Here is a 16,510-nt window from a genome sequence, read left to right on the forward strand (position 1 = left end):
AGAAAAAGGTCAGACCAGCAGAAAAGGTCAGGCCAGCAGAAAAGCTCAGACTAGCAGAAACGGTCAGACTAGCGGAAAAGGTCAGGCCAGAGAAACAAGTGAGCCGAGAAGAAAAGCTGGGCCCACTACCAAAGGTTAGGCCGGGAGAAAAGGTGAGGTCGGGAGAAAAGGTGAGGCTGGGAGAAAAGCTCAGAATAGCAGAAAAGGTCAGACTAGCGGAAAAGGTCAGACTAGCGGAAAAGGTCAGGCCAGCAGAATAGCTCAGACTAGCAGAAATGGTCAGACTAGCGGAAAAGGTCAGGCCAGGAGAAACAAGTGAGCCGAGGAGAAAAGCTGGGCCCACTACCAAAGGTTAGGCTGGGAGAAAAGGTGAGGCCGGAGAAAAGCTTAGACTAGAAGAAAAGGTCAGACTAGCAGAAAAAGGTCAGACTAGTGGAAAAGATCAGACTATCAGAAAAGGTCAGACTAGTGGAAAAGGTCAGACTAGCAGAAACGGTCAGGCCAGGAGAAAAAAGTGAGCCGAAGAGGAAAGCGGGGCCCACGACCAAAGGTTAGGCCGGGAGAAAAGGGGAGGCCGGGAGAAAAGCTCAGACTATCCGAAAAGCTCAGACTAGCTGAAAAGGTCAGACTAGGAGAAAAGGTCAGGCCAGGAGAAAAAAGTGAGCCCAGGAGGAAAGCTGGGCCCACGACAAAAGGTCAGGCCGGGAGAAAAGGGGAGGGAGGGAGCCAAGGTTTGGCAAGGGAAAAAGGTGAGGTGAGGGACAAAGGTGAGGACACGGGCCAAGGGGTGACTGGGGGACAGGGGAGGCCAGGAGAAACCGGGAGGCCCGAAGAAAAGGTGAAGCCAGGAAAAAAGGTCAGAGGAGGAGAAAAGGGGGGCCCCGGAGCAAAGGTTTGGCCTAGGAAAACGGATCAGACCAGGAGCAAAACCTCAGGCCAGGACCAAAGGTGGGGCCGGGAGAAAAGTTAGGCCAGGAGCAAAGGTTTGGCCGGGAGCAAAGGTCAGACCTGCCGAAAAGGACCGACGAGGAGCAAAGGCTGGGCGAGGGAACAAGGAGAGGCAAGAATAACAAAGGGAGCCGAGGAGGAAAGGTGGGCCCAGGAGAAAATGGGGCACTTGAGGAAACAGGTGAGGCCCGGGGCCAAGGTCCGGCCCGGAGCCGAGGGGAGGCCAGGAAACGAGAGGGGGCTCGGGGCCAAGGGGAGACCGGGACCAAAGGCGAGGGCCAGACTCAGGGTCGCTTGCGTGGAAGGCCAAAGGGGCGGGCCGGGAAAGAGGTCGGGCCCGGACAGAGCCAAAGGGGGCCGAGGCCCAAACGTGGGGCGAGGCCAAAAGGGGAGGTGGGGAGGGGAAAGGGGAGGCCAGGAGCGAAAAGGGAGCCGACCGACCAGAACAGGTTGGGCCGGGAGCAAAGGGGAGGCCGGCAAGAAAGGGGAGGCTGGGGAGCCAGTTCGGCGAGGGGAAGAGGGGAGGCCGTGAGCAAAGGGGAGCCCGCAGGCCGCCAAGGTGATGGGAGGGAGCAAAGGGCAGACCCGCCGCCAAGATGGGGCGAGGGCCAAAGGTTGGGGCGAGGGGGATAAAAGGTCTGACCCAGGGCCAAGGTTGGGCCGGGAGACCAAGGGAGGGGAGGGAGCCAAGGGCAGGCCAGGAGCCGAGGGGACGGCAGGAGCCAAGGGGAGGCGAGGAGAAAAGGTGGGCCCCGGAGAAGAGCAGGGGAGGCCAGGAAGCAAGGGGAGGCCGGGAGAGAAAAGGTCCGACGAGGGCAAGAGGGGAAGCCCGGGAAACAAGGGCAGGCCATGAGCCAAGGTGGGGAAAAGGTAAGGAGGGCGGGCTAAAGAGGGGACAAAGCGGGGGAGCCGTCGGTCCGGGGGGCGGTGGCTGGCTCCTGAGAGGTGGCAGCAGAAGAAAGAGGGAGAAGAAGCAGCCGCCTCCTGGGCGGCCTGCTGGTCTGCAGCTAGGGAGACCGATGCGGAGGAGGAGGCGGAGGTGGAGGCGGAGGATGCGGGGAGGGGGACAGCTGCTCCGCCCAGGCCCGGCAGGCCAGCCACTCAGGGCCGGGAGCCGTCCCCGGGCGGCGGCGACGACGACAACGTGGTCGAATTGGAGGGTCCTGCCCCCCGCCCCCTCCCCCAGGACTCACGTGCAGCGCCTCTCCTCCTGCAACTGGGCTCAGGGAAGAAGCAGCACGGGGTGGCCCCTCCGAGGGCTGGGCAGCAACCTGCAGCGGGCTCCAGCTGGCCGGGGCAACCCCGGCACACCCCACCAGGGTTGGGGCCTGGGAGGGCAAGAGAAAGAAAGGCCAGAGTGAGCGAGCGAGTGAGCTCCCGCCTCCACCCTGGCTGGCAGGGGGGCACCCCCTGCCCTCCCGCGGCTCCTATGCCGGCCCCCGCACCGCCCCACCCCGGCCGCCCTCAGCCCGGAAAGAGGCCCAGCTGCGCAGAGCGGGAGGGTCTCTTCAGGGGCGCCTGCGCTGCCCTGGTAGAGGAGGGGGGCCCGCCCCTCGAAGCGGCCCAGGCGACGCGGCGGGGAGGGGAGCCGGCCAGACTGAGGCAGGGGGGAGGCCGGGCCGCAGGCCAAGGCGGGGGTCGGGATAGGCTCGGTCCCCGGCCAAGCCGACAGTACTGGCTGGCCGCACGGAGGCAGGGCGCCTGGGCTCCCTGGAGGGGCCTGCCCCTCATCTGGCCCGAGTCCCCCAGACAGACAGACACCTCCACCCCGCCCCCTTGCTCTCTGGGGTAGCAGCGCAGGGGGTCACGCAGGGAGAGGCCAAAGCGGGGAGGGCAGTCCACCCCCAGGAGAAGAGCGAGGTTCCCCCAAGCCGACGAGCGGCAGCGAGCCCCCGGCGGGGGCTGCCACGGACGCCACCATGGGGCGGGGGCTGAGCCCACCGGCCCAAAGTGGGGGGGCGGGGACCAGAGGGGAACCCTCAGGGCTTGGAGCCAAAGCGGCAAGGCGAAGGCCGCAAGGGGGGGGCTGGGGCCAAAGGGAGGCGAGGGCAACCGGGGAGACCCGTGGAACTGGTCAGGCCCGGGGGGGGTGGAGACCCGTGAGGGCGAGGGAAGAAGGGCGGCCACGGGGAGAAGGCGGCGAGATGGAGAGAACAACAGCCGAGGCGAGGGGAGAACGGGGGGAGGGCCTGGGGGCAAGGGGAGGCGAGGGCAACCGGAGAGACCCGGGAACTGGTCAGGCCCGGGGTGGTGGGAGACCCATGAGGCCGAGGGAAGAAGGGCGGCCATGGGGAGAAGGCGGCGAGACGGGGAGAACAACAGCCAAGGCGAGGGGAGAACGGGGGGGAGCTGGGGACAAGGGGAAGCCGGGAGAAAAAAACAGTGAGCCCAGGACAAAAGAGGGGGGCAGGAGAAAAGGGGGGCGCCAGGAAGAAAAGTTGGCGAGAGGAAAAGTTCAGGCGAGGGGAAATGGGGGGGCAGTTGGCAAAGGTTGGGGCGGGGGCCAAGGGGAGACAGGGGGCCACGGGAGGCACCAAGAAAGGGGAGGCTCAGGGAAAAGGGGAGAGGCCAGGAGCAAAGGTCAGGGCCGGAGAAAAGATGGGGTGAGGGCCCCAGGTGGGGCTGGAGGAGAAGGGGAAGGCCGGGAAAAAGGGGGGCCGGGTGAAAAGGGGACGGCAGGGGGCAAAGGGGAGACAGGGGGAAAGGGAGTTAGGGCGGGAGAAAGGGGGTGGCTAGGGAAAAAGGTCAGGCCGGCAGCCAAGGTCGGGCCGGGAGCAAATGTGGCGCTAGGGGGACAAGGGGGAGCCAGGGAAACAGGGGAGGCAAAAGGAGGGGACAACTCAGGGGACCCATCCCTTCTCTCTTGAAGCCTCCTGAGAAGAAGAAGAAGAATCCTCCTCCTCCTCCTCCTCCTCCGGCTGACTTGGGGGAAGCCAGTGAGGAGGCCTTTTCCTCCAGGAACGGGCGGTCCAGCAGCCTGGGGCGGGAGCCTGGCCTGGCGACGACACGGGCTACTCCAACGGAACTTGCCCCCTCCCCCGCCCCCCCATGACTCACGGGCCGCTCCTCCCTCGACTCGGCTCGGTCCAGCGCGCGGTGGCCCCGCGGAGGGGCGACAGCCTCCAGCTAGCCCGAGGTGGCCAGGGAACCCCCGGCACGCCCTACCAGGCGTTGGGCCTGGGAGGCAAAGAGACAGGCAAGAGTGAGCTCCGCAGCCACGCTCCCGTGGTAGCCCCTGCCGGCGTACCCCGGCAGCACGCTGTCGTCGTCCCCGCCGCCCGCCGACGCCCGCACTCGTCTCGGAAAGGGTCCCGTCCTGGTCCCTTGGGGAGAGACCCCGAGAGGCCGAGCCGGGGCGGGCCGAGAGGGTCTGCTCTGGGGCCGGCGCCTCCCTCCTCAGGGGGATGCGTGGGTGGGGTTGCTCCGTCACAGGGCCAATCGGGGATAACGCGCAACCTGCCTGGAGCCCGGGCCCCTGGGCTTCCCTGAGGGGTCTCGGCCTCATCACTCTGCTTCCCCCCAGGATTCACACCCACCCACCCTTCTCCTCTTTGGGGCAGCAGTGCACTCCAGTCAATCAGAAGGAAACTCTGGCAAGGGAGTCGGCTCACAGTACAAGAGAGATGATCCGTAAAGCCCAGGACAAGCACTGAAGAACCCTGTGGTTCTTCAGCTGGCACAAAAATGATGCGGGACCAGGCCCGCAAGGCCAAAGGCCCTCGGGGGGGGGGGTCTTCCCAGAAGGGAACGTAAGCATTGGGGGCCAAGGCGGCAAGGCTAAGGCTGGGGGGGGGGCCCGATGGCAAGGAAAGGATTGGAGGGAAACGGGCAAGGCGGCCTGACTCCGCCACTCCTCGGCTAGGGGACTGGGGGCGGCTCACTTAACGGCTCTGGGCCTCAGGGGACTCCTCTGGCAAAGGGGGAGGAAGTCGGGGAGCCCCGACGGGGGCACAGGGGCCCGGGATCCTGGACCGGGCCCAGCGCTGACCAACAGGGCTCTGCGCAGAACCCGCACTCACTTAATGCGACGGAAGGAATTAAAGGGCGGGCCGGGGACCAGGGGAGCCAGGGGAAAATGGAGCGAGGGGAGCAGGGGACAGGAGGGGTAAGGGTGGCATCTGCGGCACGGCCTGAGGCCGCGGGCGAAAGGTTCCACCAGGGGAAAGGGTGAGGCCAGGGACAAAGCGCAGGCCAGAGCAAAGGGGAGGGGGAGTTAGACAAGTGAGGCAGGAAAGAGTCGTGGCAGGAGAGACAAGGGGAGGCGAGGAAAAAGGTTAGGCCCCGGGAAACAGGGGCAGACCAGGACAAAGGCTGAGGCCGGGAGAAAAGGTCAGGGCAGGGAGAAACAAGTGAGCCCGAGAAGAAAAGCTGGGCCCCACGAACAAGGTGTAGGCCGGAAGGAAAAGGTGAGGCCAGGAAGAAAAAGCTCAGACTCGCAGAAAGGACAGACCAGCACAAAAGGTCAGGCCAGGAGAAAAGCTTCAGACTAGCAGAAGCGGTCAGACTAGCAAAACAGTCAGGCCAAGAGAAAAAAGTGAGCCGAAGAGGAAAGCGGGCCCCACGACCAAAGGTGAGGCCGGGAGAAAAGGTCAGGCCTGGGAGCAAAACTCAGACTAGCAGAAAAACTCAGACTAGCAGAAAAGCTCAGACTACCAGAAAGAGGTCAGACTAGCAGAAAAGGTCAGGCCAGGAGAACCAAGTGAGCCAAGGAAGAAAAGCTGGGGCCCACGACCAAAGGTTATGCCGGGAGAAAGGGTGAGGCCGGGAGAAAAGCTCAGACTAGCAGAAAAGGTCAGACTAGCCAGAAAAGGGCAGACTAGCAGAAAAGGTCAGGACCAGCAGAAAGCTCAGACTAGCAGAAAAGGTCAGACTAGAAGAAAAGGTCACACTAGCAGAAAACAACTCAGACTAGCAGAAAGCTCAGACTAGCAGAAAAGGTCAGGCCAGCAGAAAAGCTCAGACTAGCAGAAACGGTCTGTACTAGCGGAAAAGGTCAGGCCAGGAGAAACAAGTGAGCCGAGGAGAAAAGCTGGGCCCCACTACAAAGGTTAGGCCAGAGAAAAGGTGAGGCCGGGGAGAAAAAGCTCAGACTAGCAGAAAAGCTCAGACTAGCAGGAAAGGTCAGACTAGCGCGGAAAGGTCAGACTAGCGGAAAAAGGTCAGACTAGCAAGAAAAGGTCAGGCCAGGAGAAAAAAGTTGAGCGAAGAGGAAAGCGGGGGCCACGACCAAAGGGTTAGGCCGGGAGAAAGGGTTGAGGCCGGGAGCAAAACTCAGACTAGCTGAAAAGCTCAGACTAGCTGAAAAGGTCAGACTAGCAGAAAAGGTCAGGCCGGGGAGAAAAGGGGGAGGGCGGGAGCCAAGGTTTGGCAAGGGAAAAAGGTGAGGTGAGGGACAAAGGTGAGGGCAGGCCAAGAGGAGACCAGGGGACAGGGGAGGCCAGGAGAACCGGGAGGCCTGAGAAGAAGGTGAAGCAGGGTAAAAGGTCAGAGGAGGAGAAAAGGGGGGGCCCCGGAGAAAAGGTTTGGCCCGGGGAAAACGGATCAGACCAGGAGCAAAAGGTCAGGCCGGGAGCAATGGTGGGACCGGAGAAAAGTTAGGCCAGGAGCAAAGGTTTGGTGGGAGCAAAGGTTTGGCCGGGAGCAAAGGTCAAGACCAGCCGAAAAGTTCCGACGAGGAGCAAAGGCTGGGCGAGGGAAAAAGGGGAGGCCAGAACAACAAAGGGAGCGAGGGGGAAAGGTGGGCCCCGGAGAAGAGCAGGAGAGGCAGGGAAGCAAGGGGAGCCCACGGCAAAGAGTGGGGCGGTGAGGGGGACAAGGAGGCCGGGAGCAAAGGGCGGGCCAGGAGACAAAAGGTCAAACGAGGGCAAGAGGGGAAGCCCGGGGAGACAAGGGCAGGCCAGGAGCCAAGGTGGGGCAAGGGCAAGGAGGGCGGGCTAAAGAGGGGACAAAGCGGGGAGCCATCGCTCTGGGGGGGTGGCCGGCTCCTGCGAGGTGGCAGCAGAAGAAAGAGGGAGAAGAAGCAGCCGCCTCCTGGGCGGCCTGCTGGTCTGCGGCTAGGGAGGTGGAGGTGGAGGTGGAGGCAGAGGATGAGGCGGACGGCTGCTCCACCAGGGCCCGGCGGGCCCCGGGGCTCGGGGCCAAGGGTAGGCCGGGACCAAAGGCGAGGGCCAGAGCCAGGGTCGCTTGCACAGAAGGCCAAAGGGGCGGGCCGGGAAAGAGGTCGGGCCCGGACGGAGCCAAGGCGGGCCGAGGCCCAAACGTGGGGCGAGGCCAAAAGGGGAGGTGGGAGGGGGAAAGGGAGGCCAGGAGCGAAAAGGGAGCCGACCGAGCAGAACAGGTTGGACCGGGAGCAAAGGGGAGGCTGGCAAGAAAGGGGAGGCCGGGGAGCCAGTTGGGCGAGGGGAAGAGGGGAGGCCGCGAGCAAAGGGGAGCCCACAGGCCGCCAAGGTGAGGGGAGGGAGGAAAGGGCAGACCTGCTGCCAAGCTGGAGCGAGGGCCAAAGGTTGGGGCGACGGGGGAAAAAGGTCCGACCCAGGGACAAGGCTGGGCCGGGAGACCAAGGGGAGGGGAGGGAGCCAAGGGCAGGACAGGAGCCGAGGGAACAGCAGGAGCCAAGGGGAGGCGAGGAGAAAAGGTGGGCCCTGGAGAAGAGCAGGGGAGGCCGGGAAGCAAGGGGAGGCTGGGAGAGAAAAGGTCCGACGAGGGCAAGAGGGGAAGCCCAGGAAACAAGGGCAGGCCAGGAGCCAAGGTGGGGCGAGGGCAAGGAGGGCAGGCTAAAGAGGGGACAAAGCAGGGGAGCCGTCAGTCCGGGGGAGGTGGCCGGCTCCTGCGAGGCGGCAGCAGAAGAAAAAGGAAGAAGAAGCAGCCGCCTTCTGGGCGGCCTCCTAGTCTGCGGCTAGGGAGGCCGAGGCGGAGGAGGCGGCGGAGGTGGAAGGCTGCTCTGCCAGGGCCCGGTGGGCCAGCCGCTCAGGGCCGGGAGCCTTCCCCCAGCGGCGGCAACCACGACGACGACAGGGGCGACTCGGAGGGTCCTGCCCCCCGTCACCCCCCCCCATGACTCACGTGCAGCGCTTCTCCTCCCGCGACTGGACTCAGGGAAGAAGCAGCACCGGGTGGCCCCTCCGAGGCCGGGCAGCAGCCTGCAGCGGGCTCCTGCTGGCCGGGGCAACCCCGGCACACCCACCGGGGTTGGGGCCTGGGAGGGCAAGAGAAAGAAAGGCCAGAGTGAGCGAGCGAGCGAGTGAGCTCCCGCCTCCACCCTGGCTGGGGGGGGCACCCCCTGCTCTCCCGCGGCTCCTCAGCCGGACCCCGCCCCACCCCACCCCGGCCGCCCTCAGCCCGGAAAGAGACCCAGCTGCGCGGAGCGGGAGGGTCTCCTCGGGGGCGCCTGCGCTGCCCTGGGAGAGGAGGGGGGCCTGCCCCTCGAAGCGGCCCAGGCGAGGAGGTGGGAGGGGAGCCAGCCAGACTGAGGCAGGGCGGAGGCCGGGCCGCAGGCCAAGGGGGGTTCGTGATCGGCTCGGTCCCCGGCCAAGCCGACAGGACTCGCTGGCCGCACGAGGTGGGGCGCCGGGGCTCCCTGGAGGGCCTGCCCCTCATCCGGCCCGAGTCCCCCAGACAGACAGACACACGCACCCCTCCCCCTTGCTCTCTGGGGTAGCAGCGCTGGGGTCACACAGGGAGAGGCCAAAGGGGGAGGGCAGTCCGCCCCCAGGAGAAGACCGAGGCTCCTCCAAGCCGATAAGCGGCAGCGAGCCCCTGGCGGGGGCTGCCATGGGCCCCACCATGGGGCGCAGCCAAGCCCGCCGGCCCAAGTGTGGGGCGGGGACCCAGAGGGGAACCCTCAGGGCTTGGAGCCAAATCGGCAAGGCGAAGGCCGCAAGGGGGGGGGCTAGGGCCAAGGGGAGGCGAGGGCAACCGGGGTGACCCGTGGAACCGGTCAGGCCCGGGGGGGTGGAGACTCGTGAGGCCGGAGGGAACGAAGGGTGGCCATGGGGAGAGGCGGCGAGACCGGGTGAGAACAAGAGCCGAGGCGAGGAGAACAGTGGGGGAGGGGCTTGGGGCCAAGGGGAAGACGGGAGAAAAAAGAACAGTGAGCCCAGGACAAAAGGGGGGGGGCAGGAGAAAAGGGGGGGCCAGGAAGAAAGGTTGGCAAGAGGAAAAGGTCAGGGGAGGGGGAAATGGGGGGGGGGGCAAGTTGGCAAAGGTTGGGCGGAGGCCAAGGGGAGACAGGGGGCCACGGGAGGCACCGAGAAAGGGGAGGGCTCAGGGAAAAGGGAGAGGGCCAGGAGCAAAGGTCAGGGCCGGAGAAAAGATGGGGCGTGGGCCCTAGGTGGGGCTGGAGGAGAAGGGGAAGGCCGGGGAAAAAGGGGGCCGGGTGAAAAGGGGACAGGAGGGCGCAAAGGGGGGACGGGGGAAAGGGAGTTAGGGCGGGAGAAGGGGTGGCTAGGGAAAAAAGGTCAGGCCGGCAGCCAAGGTCGGCCGGGAGCAAAGGTGGCACTAGGGGGACAAGGGGAGCAGGGAAACAGGGGAGGCAAAAGGAGGGGAAACTCAGGGCCCGTCCGGCCTCTCTTGAAGCCTCCTGAGAAGAAGAAGGAGAATCCTCCTCCTCCTTCGGCTGACCTCGGGGAAGCCAGTGAGGAGGCCTTTTCTCCCAGGAGAACGGGCGGTCCAGCAGCCTGGGCGGGAGCCTGCCTGGCGACGACACGGACTACTCCGACGGAAACTTGCCCCCTTCCCCCGCACCCCCCCCCCGCCATGACTCACGGGCAGCTCTCACTCAACTCGGATCGGTCCAGCAAGCGGTGCCCCGCAGAGGGGCGGCAGCCTCCAGCTAGCTCGAGGTGGCCAGGGACCCCGGCACGCCCCACTGGCGTCGGGGCCTGGGAGGCAAGAGACAGGCAAAAGTGAGCTCCGCAGCCACCGCTCGCGGGGTTTGCCCCTGCCGGCTCAACCCGGCAGCGCGCCCTCGTCGTCCCCGTGGGCCCCGCCCACGGGCCGCGCTCGGCCCGAGAAAGGGTCCCATCCCGGTCCCTTGGGGAGGCACCCTGCGAGGCCGGCGCCGGGGCAAACCGAGAGTGTTCTGCTCTGGGGGCCGGCGCCTCCCTCCGAAGGGGACCCGGGGATGGGGCTGCTCCGCCACAGGGCCAATCGGGGAGAAGGCGCATCCTGCGCGGAGGCCGGGCCCCTGGGCTTCCCTGAGGGGCCTCGGGCTCATCACTCTGCTTCCCCCCAGGATTCACACCCACCCACCCTTCTCCTCTTTGGGGGCGCAGTGCACTCCAGTCAATGCAGAGGGAGAACTCTGGCAATGGAGTCGGCTCACAGTACAAGAGAGATGATCCGCAAAGCCCAGGATAAGCACCGAAGAACCCTGTGGTTCTTCAGCTGGCACAAAAATGGCGCGGGACCAGGCCCGCAAGGCCAAAGCCGGGCAGGGGGAGGGCGGGGGGAGCGTCCCAAAAGGGAACGTAAGCGTTGGGGACCACACCGGCAAGGCTAAGGCTTGGGCGGGGAGGGCCCGATGGCAAGGAAAGGATTGGAGGGAAACGGGCCAAGGCCAGCCCGGCTCCGCCACCCCTTGGCTAGGGGACTGGGGGCGGCTCACTTAACCGCCTCTGGGCCTCAGGGGACTCCTCTGGGAAAGGGGGAGGGAAGCCGGGGGAGCCCCACGGGGCACAGGGTCACGATCCGGGATCTAGCCCAGCGCTGACAACAAGGCTCTGCACAGAGCCCGCGCTCACTAATGCGACGGGAAGGAATGAAAGGGGGGGCCGGGGACAGGTGAGCCTAAGGGAAAATGGGAGGCGAGGGCAACAGGGGAACAGGAGGCGAAAGGGTGGCGTCTGTGGGCACGGCCTGAGGCCGTGGGGAAAGGTTCCACCAGGGGAAAGGGTGAGGCCAGGGACAAAGCGCAGGCCAGGAGCAAAGGGGGGGGGGAGTTAGACAAGTGAGGCCAGGAGAAGAGGTCGTGGCAGCAGAGACAAAGGGAGTCGAGGAAAAAGGTTAGTCCCGGGAAAACAGGGCAGACCAGGACAAAGGCTGAGGCCGGGAGAAAAGGTCAGGCCGGGAGAAACAAGTGAGCCGAGAAGAAAAGCTGGGCCCACGACCAAAGGTTAGGCCGGGATAAAAGCTCAGACTAGCAGAAAAGGGCAGACGACCAGAAAAGCTCAGACTAGCAGAAAAGGGCAGACGACCAGAAAAGGTCAGGCCAGGAGAAAAGCTCAGACCAGCAGAAACGGTCAGACTAGCGGAAAAGGTCAGGCCAGGAGAAACAAGTGGGCCGAGGAGAAAAGCTGGGCCCACTACCAAAGGTTAGGAGAAGAGGTGAGGCCGGGATAAAAGCTCAGACTAGCAGAAAAGGGCAGACGACCAGAAAAGGTCAGGCCAGGAGAAAAGCTCAGACTAGCAGAAACGGTCAGACTAGCGGAAAAGGTCAGGCCAGGAGAAACAAGTGGGTCGAGGAGAAAAACTGGGCCCAGGACAAAAGGTTAGGCCGGGAGAAAAGGTCAGACTAGCAGAAAAGGTCAGACTAGCAGAAAAGGTCAGATTAGCGGAAAAGGTCAGACTGGCAGAAAAGGTCAGAGTAGCAGAAAAGCTCACACTAGCAGAAATGGTCAGACTAACAGAAATGGTCAGGCCAAGAGAAAAAAGTGAGCCTAAGAGGAAAGCTGGGCCCACGACCAAAGGTCAGGCCAGGAGAAAAGGTGAGGCCAGGAGCAAAGCTTGCGCCAGGAGAAAAGGTCAGGCCGGGAGAAAAAAGTGAACCGAAGAGGAAAGCTTGGCCCACGACCAAAGATCAGGCCGGGAGAAAAGGGGAGGCCGGGAGCAAAGCTCAGACTAGCAGAAAAGGGCTTGGGGCCAAAGTGGCAAGGCGAAGGCCGCTGGGGGGGGTGGCGCCCAATGGCAAGGAACTCATTGGGGGTCCATGGGCAAGGCCCCTGGGCGCCGCCCCCTGCTCGGGTTGGGGCCGCGGGCACCTCCGCGTCTAAAGGGCCGGGAGACGGGGAGCCCCACGGGGCGGCGGCCGAGGCGCCGGCTTCTCCCCCAGGCAGGAGATCGGGGCCTGGACCCGCGTCGGCGCTCCGGAGACTCGCGGGAAGCGAGGGCCCGGTGGGCCGGGAACGGGCCAGGGGAGCCGAGGGGAGAAGGGGAGGGCGAGGGGGAAGGCCAGGGGCCGGCACCCGGGAGGCGAGGGGAGGAGAAGAAGACGGGGGCCGAGGGGAAACGGGGCCCGCCGGGGGCAAAGGGAGGGAGAGGCCGGGGACAGGCGAGAGGCCCGGGAAAAGCGGACGGTAGGGAGACGGGGGGGGGCTGGGGCCAAGGGGAGGCCGAGGGCAACTGGGGAGACCCGTGGAACCGGTCAGGGCCCGGGGGGGGTGACCCGTGAGGCCGAGGGAAGAAGGGCGGCCACGGGGAGAAGGCGAGACGGGGAGAAGAACAGCCGAGGCAAGGGGAGACCGGGGGGAGCTTGGGGGCAAGGGGAGGCCCGGGGCCAGGATTGGGGCCTGGCGCCCAAGGGAGGGGAGGTGGCAAGGGGAGGCCGGGAGAAAATAACAGTGAGCTCAGGACAAATCGGGGGGCAGGAGAAAAGGGGTGCCGGGAAGAAAGGGGAGGCCCGAGATACAGTTTGGCTTGGGCAAATGGGGAGACCTGGAGAAAGGGGGGGTGCTCGGGGTAAAGGTGAGGGCCGGAAAGAAAGTTTGGCGAGAGGAAACACTCAGGCGAGATGAAAGGGTGGGGCGAGGGTGAAAGCTGAGGGGAGTTGGCAAGGTTGGGTCGGGGGCAAAGGGATGACAGGGGGACACGGGAGGCAACGAGAAAGGGGAGGCTCAGGGAAGACGGGAGAGGCCAGGAGCAAAGGTTAGGGCCGGAGAAAAGATGGGGCGAGGACCCAAGGTTGGGCTAGAGGAGAAGGTGAAGCCCGAGAAAAAGTGTGGCCGGGTGAAAAGGGGACGTGAGGGGGCAAAGGTGGGCTCAGGAGCAAAGGGGAGACAAGGGGAAAGGGAGTTAGGCCAGGAGAAAGGGGTGGCTAGGGACATAGGTCAGGCCAGGAGCAAAGGTCGGGCTGGGAGAAAAGGTTGGGCCGGGAGAAAAGGTTGGGCCGGGAGAAAAGGTTAGGCCGGGAGGAAAGGTTAGGGCGGGAGGAAAAGTTAGGCCGGGAGGAAAGGTTAAGGCCGGGAGCAAAGGTGAGGCCAGGGAAGCAGTTTGGCTAGGGGAAAAGGTTGGGCTAGAAGCAAAAGGTTTCGCTAGGGGAAAAGGTTAAGCAAGGGAAAAAGTTTGTTCTGGCAAAAAGCCAAGGTGAGTTGGAAAAGTTTAGCCAGGGGCAAAGGTCAGGCCCGGAGAAGAGGTGAGGCCAGGAGAACAGATTTAGCTAGGGAAAAGCTCAGGCCAGGAGAAGAGGTCAGACCAGGAGAAAAGTTTAAGTCAGGGAAAAAGTTTGGCCTGGCCAAAAGGTGAGGTGAGTTGGAAAGGTTCGCTCAGGGGCCAAGGTTAGACAGGGGGACAGGTGAGGCCAGGAGAAAAGGCTTGGCTAGGCGAAAAGGTTTGGCTAGGAGAAAAGGTCAGACGAGGAGAAAAGGTTTGGCTAGGAGAAAAGGATAGGCCAGAAGAAAAGGTTTGGCTATGAGAAAGGGTCAGGCTAGAAGAAAAGATTTGGCTAGGAGAAAAGGTTAGGCCAGGAGAAAAGGTTAGGCCAGGAGAAAAGGTCAGGCCAGGAAAAAAGATTAGACCAGGGAAAAAGGTTTGTCCAGGAGAAAAAGTTAGGCCAGCAGAAAAGGCTGAGCTTAGGTTTCCTAAGGGGAAAAGTTTAGGCCAGGAGAAAAGGTTTGGCTAGGGGAAACGGTTAAGCCAGGGAAAAGGGTTAGGGATCATTAGGGGAAAACTAAGGTGACCGGTGCGTCCTCTCTTGAAGCCTCCTGAGAAGAATCCTCCTCCTCCTCCTGCTGATCTGGGGGAAGAGAGGAGGAGGCCTTTTCCTCAAGGAACTGGCTGTCCAGCCGCTCGGTCCGGGAGCCTTCCCTGGCGACGACGAGGGCTTCTCCGTTGGTCCTCCCACCCCGCCGTTTCCCCCCAGCATAACTCACGTGCAGCTCCTCACTCGACTTGGCTCTGTCAAGCACGGGGTGGCCCTGCGGAGGGGCAGCAGCCTCCAGCTAGGCCGAAATGGCCAGGAATCCCCGGCAAGCCCCACCGTGTGTCTGGCCTGGGAGGGCAAGAGAAAGGCAAGAGTGAGCTCCCCAGCCACACGCCCTGGGTTTGCCTTGCCGGCTCACCCCGGCACCTCGTCATCGTCCCCCCGACTCCCGCCCGCACTCGGACCGGAAAGAGTCCAATCCCAGTCCCTTGGGATAGACCCTGCGAGGCCGAGCCTGGCAGATAGGGAGGGTCAGCTCTGGGGCCAGCGCCTCCCTCGGAAGGGGGCTCGGGGGTGGGGCTTCTCTGTCCCCGGCCAATCTGAGAGAACTCGCTTCCTGCACAGAGCCCGGGCACCTTTTCTCCCCTGAGTGGCCTCAGCCTCATCACTCTTTTTCCCACCAGGATTCACAGACACACACACACACACTTCTCTTTGGGGTAGGAGTGCGGTCCATTCAGTCAGAGGGAAAATCTGGGAGGGGGGTGTGCCCACAGGACAAGATAGAGGATCCTCAAAGCCCAGGAGAAGCACTGAGCAACCCTTTTTTCTTCAACTGGCACAAAAATGGTTCAGGACCAGGCCCGCAAGGCAAAAGATGGGGGAGGGGCCTCCCATAATGGAACGTAAGGGTTTGGGGCCAAACCTGAAAGGCTAAGCCTGGGGAGCCCAAACGGGAAGGAAAGGATTTGGGGGAAACAGGCAAGGCGCCCCGGCTCCGCCACTTCTCAGCTAGGTTACTGGGGCCAAGTCACTTAACGTCTCTGGGCCTCAGGTGACTCCTCTGGAAAATGAGGAGTAAGACGGTGAGCCCCACGTGGCACAATCCGATGACCCTGGATCTACCACAGCGCGTAGCACAGTGCTCTGCACATTTTCAGCACTCAATAAATACTACTGAATGAATGAAAGTGCGGGCCGGGGTCAAGGTTAGTGTAGGGGAAAATGTTAGGCTAGGGGAGCAGGGGACAGGAGGGTAAAAGGTTGGTCTGCGGCACAGGTTTAGACCACGGGAAAGGCTTTGGCCAGGGGAGAAGGTTAGGCCAGGAGAAAAAGGGCAGGGCAGGAGAAAAAGGTGAAGCCAGAAAAAAAATTTAGGCCAAGAGAAAAGGTTAGGCCGGGAGAAAAGGTAAGGCCAGGAGAAATGGTTATGCCAGGGAACAAGGTCAAGCCAGGAGAAAAGGTTGGGCTAGGAGAAAAGGTTTGGCGAGGGGAAAAGGTCAGTCCAGGGAAAAAGGTTAGGGCAGAATAAAAAGGTTAGGACAGGAGAAAAGGTGAGGCCGGGAGAAAAGGTGAGGACGGGAGGTAAGGTTTGGCCAGGAGAACAGGTTTGCCTAGGGAAAAAGGTTGGGCTAGGAGAAAATGGCCGCCTAGAGGAAAAGGTTGGGCTGGGGGGAAAAGGTTTGGCCAGGAGAAAAATTTAGGCCAGGAGAAAAGGTTAGGCCGGGAGAAAAGTTAGGCCAGGAGAAATGGTTAGGATGGGAGAAAAGGTTAGGCCGGGACAAAAGGTTAGGCCGGGAGGAAAGTTTTGGCCAGGGAAAAAGCGTTGGCCAGGAGAACAGGTTTGCCTAGGGAAAAAGGTTGGGCTAGGAGAAAACGTTTGCCTAGAGGAAAAGGTTGCGCTCGGGGAAAAGGTTAGTCCAGGAGAAAAAGTTAGGCCGGGAGAAAAGGTTAGGCCGGGAGAAAAAGTTAGGCTGGGAGAAAAGGTGAGGCCGGGAGATGAGGTTAGGCCGGGAGAAAAGGTTAGGCCGGGAGATAAGGTTAGGCCAGGGAAACAGATTGGCTAGGGGAAAAGGTTGGGCTAGAAGAAAAAGGTCTCGCTAGGGGAAAAGGTTAAGCCAGGGAAAAAGTTGGGCCCGGCGAAAAGCCGAGGTGAGTTGGAAAAGTTTAGCCGGGGGCAAAGGTCAGGCCCGGAGAAGAGGTGAGGCCAGGAGAACAGATTGGCTAGGGAAAAGCTCAGGCCAGGAGAAAAGGTCAGACCAGGAGAAAAGGTTAAGCCAGGGAAAAAGTTTGGACAGGTCAAAAGGTGAGGCGAGTTGGAAAGGTTTGGTAAGGAGCAAAGTTTAGACAGGAGGACAAGTGAGGCCAGGAGAAAAGGTTTGGCTAGGCGAAAAGGTTAGGCCAGGCAAAACGTTTAGCTAGAGGAAAAGGTCAGACGAGCGGAAAAGGTTGGGCTAGGTGACAAGGTGAGGTGAGTTGGAAAGGTGAGGTCAGGTGCAAAGGTGAGACGGGGGAAAGATTAGGCCAGGAGAAAAAGTTGGCCGAGGAAAAAGGTTTGCCCAGGGAGAAAAGGTGAGGCCGGGAAGAAAGGTTAGGCCAGGGAAACAGTTTGGCTAGGGGAAAAGGTTAGACCAGGAGAAAAGGTTTGGCTAGGAGAGAAGGTCAGGCCAGAAGAAAAGGTGTGGCTAGGGGAAAAGGTTAGGCCAGGAG

The sequence above is a fragment of the Ornithorhynchus anatinus genome, chromosome 20, assembly GCF_004115215.2.
Source record: "Ornithorhynchus anatinus isolate Pmale09 chromosome 20, mOrnAna1.pri.v4, whole genome shotgun sequence".
Taxonomy (NCBI): domain Eukaryota; kingdom Metazoa; phylum Chordata; class Mammalia; order Monotremata; family Ornithorhynchidae; genus Ornithorhynchus; species Ornithorhynchus anatinus.